The sequence below is a fragment of the Carassius gibelio genome, chromosome A5, assembly GCF_023724105.1.
Source record: "Carassius gibelio isolate Cgi1373 ecotype wild population from Czech Republic chromosome A5, carGib1.2-hapl.c, whole genome shotgun sequence".
Lineage (NCBI taxonomy): Eukaryota > Metazoa > Chordata > Actinopteri > Cypriniformes > Cyprinidae > Carassius > Carassius gibelio.
The window spans coordinates 20,604,448-20,619,971 of NC_068375.1; the positions used below are offsets into that span (position 1 = coordinate 20,604,448).

Below are 15,524 nucleotides of genomic sequence, written 5' to 3' on the forward strand. Positions count from 1 at the left end.
TAACCTAATAATTCCAGGTCTGATGCTGCACATTGAAAGCTTCAAGCTTCTATTTCATAATTCCTGTGCACATAATGGCTTTATATTATGATCGTGATGAAAACAGTTTCTGAGAGGATGTGTATCAGGTAGAAACGGGTGGCAATCCAGCACTTTAAATACATGTTATTATTCTTTCTATAAAATTCAATTTTAATTTTATAACTGTAGCAGCCCTACAGTGTTGTTTGATGCTGTTGCTGCTTGAAGAACCTCACAATAGAGTGTTCAAAAATAAATACGGACCAGAAAAGTATGGACGGAGGGAAATTCAGTCGGTGAAGAGGAAGTGCTTAAAAACAATATAAAACACTAATACCAAGATGATCTTGTTTATAATGTTATTTAGAATGTTTGATTGGCTTGTCTGCTTTTAATTTTTATTTCTGTATGTAACTTTGTATTACCTGTTTTTTTATCTTACGGATCAATATATTTGTTCAGTAGTGAAGGACAGGTCCAATATATAGTACAAGTAGATTACAGAAGTATTCAAGAATAAATGACAGAAGCATCAATATTAAACTGTCATGAAACCCTTCTGCTTTAGCACTGCTTTTCACACCTCATATTTGAAGAAGACTTGTGGAAAGCTGTGGAAAAGTGGGAGTAAAGAGATTATGAACAGCTATGAACAAGTCACATATACTTATTAAATATCAACAAATAAGAATTTTAATTCTTCAGAGCTATTGGCCTATGAAAAATACAACCTGGTATTGCAGGGGGGCCGCCAATTACTATTAAAAGAAATAATAATATTGTTAATATATGTAAAAATCTCTAAGTCATAACATAAAAATATAATTTCATATATATATATATATATATATATATATATATATATATATATATATGAAATTATGTATTTATTTTTTTACATATAAATTAACAATATTTTTATTTCAAAAAATAAAATATAACAAAAAATAAATATTAAACTGTAACTATGCTTCCACTATTCGAGCTCGCTGAATGGTTTAAGAATAAACTGTGTTTGGTTGTGTGGGCCGCGAGTTGAAAAAGGTTGGGAACCACTGGGCTAGTATATATCCATTATTGATGATAACATTATATTACATGTTGTCTAATACTGGATGCTAACTAAATATTGGCTGAAAAAAAAGAACTTGAATAAACAAGAAATATTTTACAGTTTAATATGCTGGTGGGAACCTTAAATGAAGTAAAGTGGGAAGCAATGAGTCTGTTCAGCTTCAAAGGTAATTACAAGATAGTCTGAGTGTTTTAATCCAGTCTGAGGGATGACTTCCCCACTAGGCATAACTTTTATTTCTCCAGTGCTAAGCTGGTTTAGGTGTCAGCGTACAGGACATGAAGCAGGAGTGTGCACACGGAAAATGAGATGTGAAAAATATGATGGTTAGAGCATTACAAATGTCAAGTGACTGATGGGCTCCACTGTTGTAATTGAGCTGCTTTCCACAGTGCAGTGTGTATGGAGGATGTCAAGTACAAGTGAAAGCATAGGATGAACAAAAATATACAGCGAGCAGAAAGTTTGATGTGTGGAGGCATGTTGGAACAGAAATGACAGGAGAAATATTTTGACAAGGCTTGTGTGGGATGGAGGCAGAGGCTCTAAAGCCATCCATCTTCTGTAACAGGGAAATTGTTAGTGTTGAATACAGAAAATGTCTTGGCCTTCTATTATCATTATGATAAATATAGCAGCAGTGCTTCTGCGTAGATCCACTGAGATCAAAACTATTTTAGAAGCAGCTGTCCAAATTATTCATGATATGCACACACATGATATGCACAAATCTTATGAAGATTTGCCGTATTTTCTAACACTATTATCATAATGGAAATTATGGAGATACAGATCCCTCAGATCCTTCACTGGCATATAACATGGCTTAGTGGACTGAAGAGTGCTCTATAAAAAAAAGGAAATGGGTATTTAGGGAGCATAAATATACAATGAAAATCACCATCTCATCTTGTTTGCTTTTGAGCAATGCAGGTTTGTGCAGGTAGAAGGGTTTCATATATTTAATTTTATATCATATATTTTTAATGGTATATGTAAAGCATATATTTAAAGTGAATGTCTATGTTATATATTTACACACGTTAAATATAAAAAATATTATAAATATTTACATATGACTTTTTAACTTTATTAATATATAAGATAAAAACCCAGCTAAATCCTGAGACTTAAAGGGTTAATTCTTTATGTGGAGTATAGAAAACTGAAGAAGTCATGAGGTGATGAAGAAAGAGTAGAATTTACTGCATTTTAAAGGGGCAAGGTCAGGAATGTGTGTGCTTAGGGCAATAGTTGGGAACAGACTGGGATTAATGGGTAACAGGATGCTAGTGAATTTTTTAAGTTTAGGCTTGTTTGTCGAAATGTGAATTTAACTGTTTTCCTTGTCCTTTGGGCATTCTCTGTCATATCATGTTTTACTACGGAAGTTCTAAGCGGCCATGCTTTTTAATTTTTTTTCCTTTTTGTTTTCTCGTTATAACGACTTAATTTTCTCATTATCTCGACATAACGAAAGTCGTTTTCTCGTTATAACGACTTATTTTTCTCGTTATCTCGACATAACGAAGTTCGTTTTCTCGTTATAACTACTTATTTTTCTCGTTATCTGGACATAACGAAAGTTTGTTTTCTCATTATAATGACATGACAGTTTTACTGTTGCTATAGTAACGAACTCAACTTTGACAGGCATCTGATGGACAAGCATGCAGGCGCTCTTACTGAAGCCTATATTTCAACAAATTTAGCTTCGCCTAGGTAATGACGTCTACAATACTGTATATAAATAAAGGCTGATCAATCACTGTTGATTTCTCCAGAGACAGTACAACGAACGTTTTGTTTTTGTAATTAACATGTTTAAATGGCAACACCGCGCCATTAGAGCTGCTTGAATAAAACTCACTTTTCATTTTCCCTTTATTTGAAATAAAATTATATATAATTTGTAATTTGTAGTAGGCTAGTCATTATATGATGTAGCAGATATCATGTGTGTTACAAGCTTCTGTCTGAAAAGAGCGTCCATGTGTACGTGTAGTGTGTGCGTGTGTGTGTGTGTGTGTGTAGAAAAAAACGATTACAACATTATAGAACAAAACTGAATTAAATTAGCCTATGGATTTTACATATACATCACATTTTCTCATCAATATGGTTAACAATAAAGATTAGTAATAAGGAAAAGAAGCACATCAGCCTACATCGTTAAATCCCGTCCTACTGTAGATAAACAGAATACAGTGATGTCAACCTTGGTTTTGATAAGCAGTTATTTTATGACACAGAACGCGTTGGTGAAACTCATGCATCTAGCAGGAACTTAATACACAAAATATTCATATTGATTCAAGCATTTAACATTTATGAATTAATTAAATGTCAGTAATGAAGACTGCACAAATTATAGCGATCACGAGGAAGGTCCGCGTACAGTAAAGTGGATAGTGTTATATTCAGGTCTATAGTGCCACCTGCTGGTGCAGTTTTGTAACTTCTTAGAGAAAATTAAGTCATTATAACGAGAAAACGAACTTATGTCGAGAAAACGAACTTTGTTATGTCGAGAAAACGAGAAAATGAAGTCGTTATAATGAGAAAACGAACTTCGTTATGTCGAGATAACGAGAAAATTAAGTCGTTATCACGAGAAAACAAGAAGAAAAAATATTATAATGCATGGCCGCTTAGAACTTCCGTATTTTACACCTAAAAAGTACTGAAATTAGTTTAGTTCCCTTATCGAGTAGGTCTCTCGACATTACGTATGGGGAAATCCATTTTCCTCAAAATTATGAAGTCTGATTTGAATAACTCTTTTACTTGCAAATAGCCAATGGCACCCCCGCCCTCACTTGATTGGCTGACAGCCCTCAATATATGTGACGGCAGGCGCCAAAAAACCTCTGAATCTTTTTTCTTCACTTGAGTCTGGCTTCGCTGTGGATTCACGCATTCAGAGCAGAATATCGTGTAAAGTTATTTTTAGATGCAATTTTGCCGCATGTGTACTGTGCCTGGGTCGAGCTCACGCAGAGGCGGCATTCGGAGGATCGGGATGTCATGCCTGTGAGGAGCTTCCCATCAAGATCCTTCGTGCAAGGCGCGGATGAATCACCTGCCATTCATGTAATGGTCAATGCTTCCCCGGTGGCTGGCGCACAGCCCCTGCTGCAGCATGCGGTAATGCTCCCTGTATAGAGCCATCTGAGCGCATAGTCCATGCTCCTGGCGGCATCTTATTGGGTGATCAACATGGTAAAACGCGGCCTCTCCGCTTCGGCGGTGTGATAATGACAGAGGTATTAGAACAGAATGCCCTGCTGCTAAGGGCGGAAATCTCCTCTCTCCTGGCCAAGCAAGCAGTAGAGATAGTGCCGGAGGAGCTGAGAAATTCCGGGTTCTACAGCGATTATTTTTTACTTCCGAAAAAGGACGGAGGTATGCGCCCCATCTCAGACCTGAGATTACTGAACAAAGCGCTCGCAAAACGCATGTTCAAGATAATAACTGTGAAACAGATTCTCGCGCACATTCAGCCCGATGATTACTTCATTGCAGTGGATCTGAAGGATGCGTACTTCCACATCCAGATAGCCCCACATCACAGGTTCTTCCTGCGTTTTGATTTGAGGGTGGGCGTACCAGTTCAAAGTCCAGCCGTTTGGGCTGGCCCCCCCGCAAATTTACAATGTACATGAATACAGCGTTCGCTCCCCTGAAGATCAGGGGAATGCACATACTGAACTCGATGACTGGTTAGTCATCGCTCGGTCGAGAATCACTCTCGAGGAACACAAACACAGACTGGCAGATTTGGGGCTGTCTGCGATCATTCAGAAAAGCACACTTCAGCTGCACCAGTCTATCACATTCCTGGGTATGATACTGGACTCGTGCACTATGATCGCGAAGCTGTCAGAGCCAAGATTCCAGTCAATTCACAATACACTAGCCCTCTTCATTCAAGGCAGAGCAATCCCCTTAAGAACGTTTCAGAGGTTTTTCGGACTGATGGCGGCTGCAGCCTCCGTCTGCAGACTGGGCTTGTTGCACATGAGACCGCTTCAATACTGGTCACAGAGTCAAGTGCAGCCGCGGGCGTCGAGAGCAGGAACGGAATGCCTTATCATAACGTGTTCATGTCTCGAGATTATGGCGCCTTGGCATGACCATGTTTGAGTAGGGTGCTGCTATGGGCAGAGTGGTCAGACGTGTAGTGGTCACTACGGATGCATCACTATCAGTCTGGGGAGCCCTATTCGATGGCAGACCAGCATTCAGTACGTGGACAGGGGACCAGACGCACTGGCATATGAACTGCTTGGAGATGGAAGTGGTTCATCTAGCACTGCAGAGCTTCCTTCCATTCGTGAAAGACCATCATGTTCTCATCAGATTGGACAACTTGGCAGCTGCTGTTATGGACAGATAGGGTATCACATTGTACACGGAGAATGGAGGCTCCATCCGCAAACAATAAATATGATCTGGAATCTGTTTGGCAAAGCGGAGATCGACTTCTTTGCTTTGCAGGAGAATGCCCAATGCTCTCTGTACTTCTCGCTGACAGCAACCCCTCTGGGGGGAGACACGCTGTCGAGCCACTGGCCCAAGGGACGGAAGTATGGTTTTACCACGGTCAAGTTAATGCCGCTGGTGCTGCAAAAGATCAGGGAGGAGAGATGTGCGTTGATTCTGGTAGGGCCCAAATGACCCAACCAGCCATGGTCCCCGAACTAGTGAACATGTCGCAGCTTCCCCCTTGGCAGATCCCGCCGAGAAGGGACCTCTTATCCCAGGCGAGGGGAACATTCGGCACCCCAACCCGGAGCTGGTAGTTTCCATCTAAAGTGAAAGTCTATTTGGCCACAATCGCCGTTTTTTGTGACTTGTTAGATGGCCATTAAGTGGGGAAGAACCCCCTGATAACGAGCTTTCTCTGGGGAGCTATGCGGCTTAATCCACCCTGCCTTCATCAGATGCCAGTCTGGGACCTGTCATTAGTGCTTAGTGCGCTGTCCGACCCACCTTTCGAAATGGCCAAGTCTAGCAAGCTTAAGGCGCTCTCATTTAAGACGGTGCTACTGCTCGCGCTAGCTTGCAGGAAGCAAGTGGGAGACTTGCATGCCCTGACAGTGAACAGCACGTGTATGCAGTTTGGACCGGATGATTATATGGTCAGACTTTTACCCAAATGCAGCTACCACCTAAAATGCTCTCAACGTTGTTCAGAGCTCAGGTAGTTACAATTCAAGCATTTTTCCCCGATGAGGACAGTAATTCAGTGTCTCAGAAGTGCACTTTGTGCCCCGTGCATGCCATGCATGCTTATGTGAACAGAACTAGCCAGTTTTGAACTCCAGAGCAGCTTTTCGTCTGCTACGTGGGTGCCAAGAAGGGCAGCGCACTGTCGAAGCAGAGGCTATCACACTGGATAGTGGAGGCTGTGCGACTGGCTTATGCTTCCTGGGGAACCACTTGCCCAAGGAGTTTGGCATCGTCATGGGCTTGGGCCAAAGGCATGTCTATTCAGGATGTTTGTTTCGTAGGGGTCTGGTCGTCTCGCAAACACATTTGCAAGATTCTATAACTTGGACATTTCCTCTTTCGCATCACACATTCTGTCAGTGCAGGAGGAGGGAGTTTGAGCAGTCATTGGACTAGGCTATGGGCACGCCCCACCTAGCGCGTGCCCTAGCCATGGTTTTGATCAGGTTGTATAGGCAGCGCAAGTTATTTTAGTAATAGCTGCGGTTGATTCATTAACTATCTAATGTGGCCCCCTTATTATGCCCGCATTATAACCCGCCTTTTTCCCCACATCACACCGGTTCAGTGTTGCTTAACTGGGTGCGCGGGGTTACTATGGTGTAGGAGCCAAGTGCCAAGAGGTGTTTCAACCAGGTCCGGTACCCGACCTATAGCTAGCGCGCTTTAAGATTTGGTGCTTTTGCTCTACTGGGGCTCGATGCGAGCTGGGCCGGATGGTTTTTCCTACATGGCAGGGGTTTTATTGTTCCCCATACGTAATGTCGACAGACCGACTCGATAAGGGAACATCTCCGGTTACTCACGTAACCTTGGTTCCCTGAGAGGAGGAAACGAGACATTACGTAACCTGCTGTGTGGAAAGCCTTCCAGCCTCATAGCTCTCGTTCATTCGAAGATTCTGAGTTTTTTGGTGCTATTGGCTATTTGCAAGCAAAATAATTATTCAAATCAGACTTCATAATTTCAAGGAAAATGGATTTCCCCATACATAATGTCTCGTTTCCTCCTCTCAGGGAACCAAGGTTATGTGAGTAATTGGAAATGTTCACCTGTTTCAGTCAATGCAGTCCGAGTCTGAAAGAGAATTGATTCGTTCATCTCATGAGTCTTCTGGTTTTTCAAGTTTTCGTTCATCACGTGACAGACCCATAAGCTTTAACCAATGCAGTCTGAGCTGCAAAGAAACTTAATAATGATAATAATCAACTATTTATTACATTTGTTACAGCATTCAGTGAATGGAAAATAACCATCAGGACAAAAATACACACATTTATAAACTGTAAGAAGTAAAAAGCTACAATTTGAGACAAGAAATGTAGTAACTAAGAGTAAATAATTAGAATAATGATGATAATGATGATGATAATAAAAATAATGACTATTCACCCATTTGTAAGGAAGCTTGTAAATTAATTTCTCTATCCAATGCTGTCACGTCACGTGACAAAAGAACTAACAATAGGTTAGAGCCTTTATAAAGTCTTTTTTTATTATTAAAATATACAAACATTAAAACAATAACAATAAGGCAGTACACTTAAAATCATAAAAACAAAAATATACACACAGATTTGTTGCCAGGGTAACTCCTTTTATACAGTCAAAGCTTATCGGTCTGTCACGTGATGAAGGAACGACTCAAACTTGACTTGTCAGACAAGAGGTGAAATGAACTAATCTAAGACCCAGGTAAACAATGAATTAATATTTTCTATTTCTTATAACATTATAGTTTTGTATTGTTTGTAGTGTGAAGCACTGGTAGACATGTTAGCGAAGTAACATGTAGCATTTTAATAATATTTTGATCAAAATGAACGAAATGAACGAAATTACTCGAAAAAAGATTCGTTCATTTTGATGAACGAGACTCAAAGGTCTGATGCGCATTAGACCGGTAGGTGGCGACATACACACTCCACTTGCGTTTCACCACAAATCAATAAAAGAAGAAGAAGGCTTCCGGCAAAATGGCGAAGGATGTGATTGTTTCGTTACATCCTAGGAAATGTCAAGATTTGTTTAAATTCCATGGCTCTTTTCTCGCCGATAGGAAGTTTAAAGATTTCCTTTCCGTTCGAAGCCTCGACTTTTTGCCAGACATACGTGTTTGTCAGATTAAATACCGTGGGCTATTATTGTCATATCAGCAGAGGATCTCAAAACGAAACTGTTTCTCTATTCGCGTCCATTTAGTATAGTGTATGATGAGGTTTCCAGTGCCTCTGTCAAAACTACATAACGATGACTCGAGATAAAATAACCTCATGCTTTATAATTACGACGAGATCATGACATTTTAAATGCACAGTTTGTGCTAACAGCGTCCGTGTAACGGTTTGCATTTCATTGTTCAACGGATTAACATTCTTTTTTTGTTTTTCAAAATGTGAAAATCTACCAGGAAATATCAACCACAGCTTCCCTTACAGACAAACACGAACAATCAAGATAGATCTTTACCTAATATAATGTGTTCCTCCTTAAACAATATGATTATCGTGATATTTTTAAAGTTATTGTTTTTGATGGTTCAACCGAATGGATAAACCAATACAAAATCCAAGACAAATACAAGACGACATCTCTGTCTTCTGGAGCAAATGGAATTGAAACGATCCACCAAAGGAGATTAATCTCACAGATGATATTCACTTAATTGCACCAAGATAACGTGGTTAGAGAATGATAAACTATGATTATCTCTGCAGTCACAGCAACATCAAATGCGAGGCAAGAGGCAGACGTTCAGGTTCTCGCGATACATTTACAAGGAGTGTTTTTGCAAGAAGTCCAGAAAGACACGATGCTGCTCAAAGATTATTTAGATCCAAAGTTAAAATATGGTATAATCAGATTCAGGGAAAATGTGTGTGTGATTGGTTAGAGAAGAAAGACGACTCCAAAACTGCCTTTTGCAGAAATCATTATATTTGGACTGATGCTGACTGTGGAAGATTTTTGTAAATGTAACATTTACATCTTGTGTGCGAATGTATGTGTGGGTAAACGGAATTAAATTTTGTAGATTACATATAAATAAAGAAAATGTTTGGACCGCAGCCATTGTCTGTGACGCGAGCGCTGGAGCGCATGCGCCGGAAGTTGCTGCCGCAGACAGCGACACTGATTCGGCAACGCAGAGCAACAACACTAGAAAAAAAAAATCAAAACACAGTATCCAAATAATACTAATCCAGTACGATGTTCTGAACAATGTATAGTACCATGATCCACGGAGAGTAAGTATTGCATTTGAATGATACTACCGTAGTGATTTTGCGCACGATTGCTTGATGTCCCTCTATTCCATCAAGCTTTAGGAAGCAACAAAGGAGTCAGCTCTCTATTTCATTTAGTGTGGAAGAGATGGCTACTTATGCACTTGGCCTTCTGCTTTAGGCCAAAACACAAGATTGACGTCAGTGCTTATAACAACAGTTAAATACACCGAGAATCCGCTTATGAGTTGATCTAGAACAAGCAATGCATTTATTTGAGTAATTATTTTTTTTTGGCTACTGCATGCTGAATTCCCATGAATGGTCATTTAGTTGCTATTTTAATTGTGATGTGTTGTATTCCATTAGAAGATGTGTTTTTATTTCCCCATAAATTACTTGCAATGGTCTTGTTTTCTCAGCTATGTTAAGTATTTCTATTGCATATGTTGTTTTTGTGGGATAATTGGCGTTGTTAAAAGGGATTTTGGATGGCAGACTTCGCATTTGATCCTCTCGAAAACAAAAGAAGAATATATATATATTTTTTTAAACATTTTTTTTTTATGGCTTTGACCTTTGCTGAATATCAAAGGCGTTGTCTCGAAATGTCACGGGGATCTTTCCGCCGAGAAGCAGTGCGGTATTTGAAGCTGGGGCTTTTGACAGCCGAAGGCAGATTGGCTGGTGGGTGGAAAGTTATAAAGTTGCATATCATCAGAGGGTTTATTGTGGTTTGTGAAGAACTGACTGCGGTCCACATACGTGCAAGACTTTTGTGAACGACCCATGGCCATTTGGATAGTAATATACAGTTGATCTGTCTTAAAGTCCAGCTATAGTCTGGCCAGATGGAGTCGTTATAAATCTTTTGAGTGTAAAGAAATAACAGAAAATCACATGGTTTCATATAGCAATACTGGCCACCCATGCAGCAAGTATAGTCTGTGCCTCATTAAGTTGAAATTTAGATCTAATGCGTTTTAAAGGTTGCACCTGCTTCATTAGAATATTCATCTTGTTTGTCTTGAATAGTGCTATCTGTAAGTTAAGACCCCTGGAACATGCTTCTTGAAGTGCACAGTCTGCACCAAAATGATTATGAATTAAGACGTTATCTTTTAGACTGGTGTTTCAGATGAAAGGGGTCGGCAAGGTAACAAAAGGGTTGACGTCATGCATCGCATCCACCCGCATGACTTCCAACTCTGAGTCCCGCCCCTTTTTAATTTCAGAAACCGGCGTGATTGGTCGAGCACGCTGCTAGACGCGTCCTAGTCTAACCGAAAGCCAATGGGGGGGATGGTTCCGTGTTGATGTAAAAGAGTAGGCGGGGCTAGCTGACGGAGAAACCAGTGCGATAGACGCTCCTGCTCACTCTGCTCTAGGTGTCTCCGCAGCTGCGGTGTTGAATCGGCCACTTTTTGTCGCGGTCCAGGGGATCTTTAACCATGCATTTCGGTCTTGTGGATTGGTGCAAAATGATTTCGTCGAATGTCATCCGTAAATAACTGGATCCCGGGGTAAGATGAAAGCTTATCTGTGTTAGTAGACTTGCCGTATTTTATTCTTGACCATATGTTGTGATCTTCGACCGTGTTGCGTGTTTTCATCAGAGAATTTCATCCAGTCAGCAGACTTGGCAGCACTGAGCACTTCCCATCTGTGTAACTGGCAAACACCATGAATCACTGGCATAAACATTACTGCATGCTCAGTAGTTTGTTATTGAATGCAAAAGTTCAGCTAAAATATTTTGAAGATGCCCACTGTAAAAAAAAAAAAAAAAAAAAGCAATGTGAAGAATATCTAGAGCATCAGTGGTTCTGAAACCTTTGCACTCAGTTTGTATCTTCGTGTGTGTGTGTGTGTATTTGGACTCTTTCTAACCATTCTTTAAAGTGCAATTACCTGAGGCTAGAGAGTGTTTATTTGATTTACGGCTCCGGTATCTTGTGCTCACTCAGTTAAACCTGGAGCTTGACATTAGTTACCCACTGAGTGCAGTTTTATATCATTGCGCTGTCTTCTGTCTGCCCTACATTTTCCAAAGTCTGGATAATTAAATTTCAGACTCCAATTTCCAGTGAAACATGGTCTCCTATTTTCAGTACAATTATCGAGCGTGGTGAAGGATCATTTTGACATCTGGGTGTAACGTTTCTCTTCTTTTATGAGGAGCCATTATGTGATTTGGCTTTTTGAATGGATCACGGGGGCAGTTGTTTCAAATATGCATGTCTTCTCATAAATAAATACATTTTCACTCATGCATTTGTCCTTTCTGTAGTCACAAAATCCACAGCTTTTTGTCAGATTAAAGTCTCTTTTTGGCTGATCCATTTTTCATTAATTAAACTATATGCATATCGTAGTGAATGCATTAATAATTAGTGACCTGCTTGGCTTGATGATTTGGCCTTTTTTATTTACATGTGGTAACCAACCTTTTTAGTTGTTTATAGAGCTGTTGTATAAAAGCAATGACTCAATCAGCACTGCTGTGTTCATATTAAGTTACTAATGCAATAAAATGTATCTGTCATTTTGATAGCCATAAATTATCAGTTTCATAGGACGCTTAATATGTGACAGAAACTACGCTAATTTTGATTCTAAAAGCACCTTACAAATGAAAGATTTTTGGGATCTAATTTTGGAAGATTGTAATGTACATAGACACTTGACTCAAACCTTAAGAATGGTGACAATCAACTAATGTAAAAAGATGAGCATCACAACAACAACCAAAAACTAGCAATTACAAATAACTGGCAATCAAAACAGTAATCCAATAACAGTAATCATTAATATATTCATGCTGCAATGACAAAGACAACTTTGTTTGACTGGTCACAATGTTCGAATATCTTCAGGTGCTTAGTTTTGGAACTCGTGGCAACCTGCTAATGCATTTTATAATTAACACATTCCTCTATGAGTGTGCATGGAGAGCTTATGGCTGCATTCTCCTCTTTAAGTGGTTTGTGTTTAATTGACCTGCCTTATGCTTAGCAGGAGGTAGAGAGTGAAATCAGTCATTATGGAGGAAATGCCAAATGTGGTATCCTGTTTTTTTTATTTTTTTATGAATACCATACATTTAATTTTTCTGGCTCTTGGTTCATGTCCTTTGCTTGTGAGGCTCAGTGTCATGTTGTAAATGCTTATAGTAATTGCTGGGAGAGACAAACACTCGTGTGATTTTGAAGAACAGTTGAATGAGGTCCAAGTGGACATATTTCTCAGCTGAAGGATGAGCAATCACCGCTTGTGAGTCAGCAGATGACAAATTACAGCATAAGTGATAGAGAGGAACCCAAGTGGCAGAAGTGAAGAAGATAGAGATGGTGAGAACTTATGGGCTGTGTGCTCATCTGAACCTGAATGCGGTGATTTGTAAGTTCCTTTTAAGGAATCGTTCACTCATTCCTTAAAATTTGAGAGTTTGTAAAAAAATCAAATTCATCATTCAGTTTTATATATATATATATATATATATATATACTTAAAACTGTTGCTTCCAGTTAAAAGTCCTTTATCCATATTATTTTCTCCAGTGAATTTTATTTTTTTCTAGTGGATTTCTCCATAGTAAGAGTAAATTTATGCTTATCTTATTACAGGGAAGTTCGAACATGCAGAGAGTTTGTTTCCTCAGAACTAATCTAATCTTTTCATGTTTATCAAAAATCCTTTGAGATAGTTGAACCTTTAAAAAAAACACATCTAAATGACTGCAAAAATGTATCCATGTGAAAACCAAATGACAATGACTCTCTTAACTTTGTTCTAAAAGTTTCTCTACCTGTTTGGGTTGTATAAAATATTTCATTTGGCTTGCAAGACAGCCAGATTGAGTTGGCCTCTCAAAGCGTGCACATCCAGCCTGCGTGTGTTTGTGGTCTGCGTGCACATTTACACAGCTGTTTTCCACTGCACGTCAGTTGAAGAAAAATGCATGTACGCAGGTCTCTTTCCCCACCTATTGAGAGTGAGAATTAAACACCCAGCTGTTAAACCAGGCCACACACACACACACACTCTTTTTCAGTTCTCAAGATCTGTAGTTACACTAGAGCCATAAAGCCTCTCTGTCGTCTCTCTCCTGTGCCTGCCCTTTATATCGCTTCAAACAGACTAGATCTCTCTTTTCCTGCACCCTAAAGCAAGTAGTGGTGACCTGACTCATAAAATCCCTTTGTGTGAGGGTAAACTGCAGGTCTGAAGGGATCAGCTAAAGAGACTCAGATAAGCCTGTTAGACGAGATCGAGGTTGACTTACAGGGCCTCAGTGATTGATATGTCCACCAGTTTCCTGTTTTGTTTACGAATGGACTGTGCTTGTTGTCTAGTTGAAAGTAGATAAAGCATTTCAAGAGATTTGTACTTGGGTTTATGCAACTGTTAACTGCATGTGTGGTAATGTTTGTGCTAGGGGGTGTGCAATAAATATTGTCCGATAATTAATGCGCATCTCGTCAGTAAAGCCGGTTCTCTAATCACAGGTAAATTCCCTCAGGTGCGTGATTTCACATAGAGCAGCTGTTACTACACAGAGCCGTTGTTAACTGACAAGCTGCGCAAATCCAAGCTGATAATAAACGTGGATTTTGACATTAATTATCGGATGATATTTATCGTGCACCCCTAGTTTGTGCATTTTGCCAAGCTAGCAGTAAGGTGTTTTTTATTTATTTTTATTTTTTTTATTATTATTCTTTTGGTAAGTTTAAGTCTAAAGCATTTTTATTAATCAGCCCAGAGGACAAGAGGTCATCAATCTCAAAAAGGGAACCACTTTTGTATTCTACTTTCCAAAAGACTAATCAATATGTGGAAAAGTGGCATAACTGCACTCAGTTCAGCACTAAAATTACTGCAGTCAATGCCAGAAACAGGACTTGCAGGAAATGAAGTGATTGATGAAGTTATGCTGGAACTGATAGCTTTGAACCATCCATATGCAAACCTCATTAAATGTTTTTAATGGTTACGGTGTCATGAAAAGAATTCCTCATTTTCAGTTGTAAAAAATACAAAAGTTCATCAGCAGCACATATACAGTCAGATCACAGGTTTGCTGAAGATAAACACATTTCATCAGAGAAGTGGGTAACAAGTTCTAAAGTGTATAATAACCAATTATTTAGGCACCATTGAAGCAGTATTTGCTCAACCAGGAAGATCAGATAGCATCTGTTATCTGTTAAGGGCATCAGAAAGTCATGGGGTGTGACACTACTCAAACTGTTTTTGTCATTTTTTGGATTGTAAACATCGTCATGTGGCTGTAAGAATGCTGCAGGGATGAACAATGTTTTTAAGCATTGAAACCTGATCTGCGAAACAGAATATTGCAATGTAATACGAAGCATATCTCATGTCACAATGCATGGTACTTTTTTTTATATTATCATCACTCAAAATGGTTTTGTTTGAATTAATGCAATTAAAGTTTAAAGATTTTTGTCACTCAGTGGTGTTTTATTCTGTATCATAAAAATAAATACTAGAATAATTAAGGTACATAATCAAAAGCTTAATTTCAGTAGACCAGTATTCACATTGTCACACAGTGACAGTCCCAGTATAATGTGTTTAAAACATCAAACTGAAATTTCACCAATCAAATATCTTTACATGGAGACTACAGACTGTAACTACAGATTTCCATTACTTTTTCTCTAGAATAAAACAGGAAATTCTTAAATGTCAGCTGCCGAAATATTCAGGTCTGTTGTGTACATTGAGACGAGACTGCCTCCCTTAAAGCAGAATTACTATGGTGCCTGTAAAAGGGAAGTGTGTGCATGCGTGTGCTCAAGTGATATGGCCAGTATAATGACACCTATTCTATAGCAGGGATTAGATCTGTATTTTGGTGTGTGTGTATCTCATGTTGTAGAACAGGAACGTGTTTATCCCCCGTGTCTGTGCATCTGTCTGTAAGTTGAGCGGTAGGG

The 15,524-nt window shown here is 39.2% G+C and overlaps 1 protein-coding gene across 3 annotated transcripts in view; it reads left to right on the forward strand.

The window, feature by feature from the left end:
- The window catches only part of LOC128000774 (protein FAM222B), a 68,482-nt gene that overhangs the window by 10,937 nt on the left and 42,021 nt on the right, over positions 1-15,524 (forward strand). The window contains exon 1 of one of the 3 annotated variants that reach the window (XM_052592296.1): positions 8,304-9,579. The exons of 1 other annotated variant lie outside the window; for it this stretch is intronic. The gene's annotated coding sequence lies outside the window, so the exon portion shown is untranslated. Of the gene's footprint in view, positions 1-8,303; positions 9,580-10,171; positions 11,082-15,524 lie in introns of those variants that run through there. One more of the 3 variants, XM_052592294.1, reaches the window with a different exon arrangement.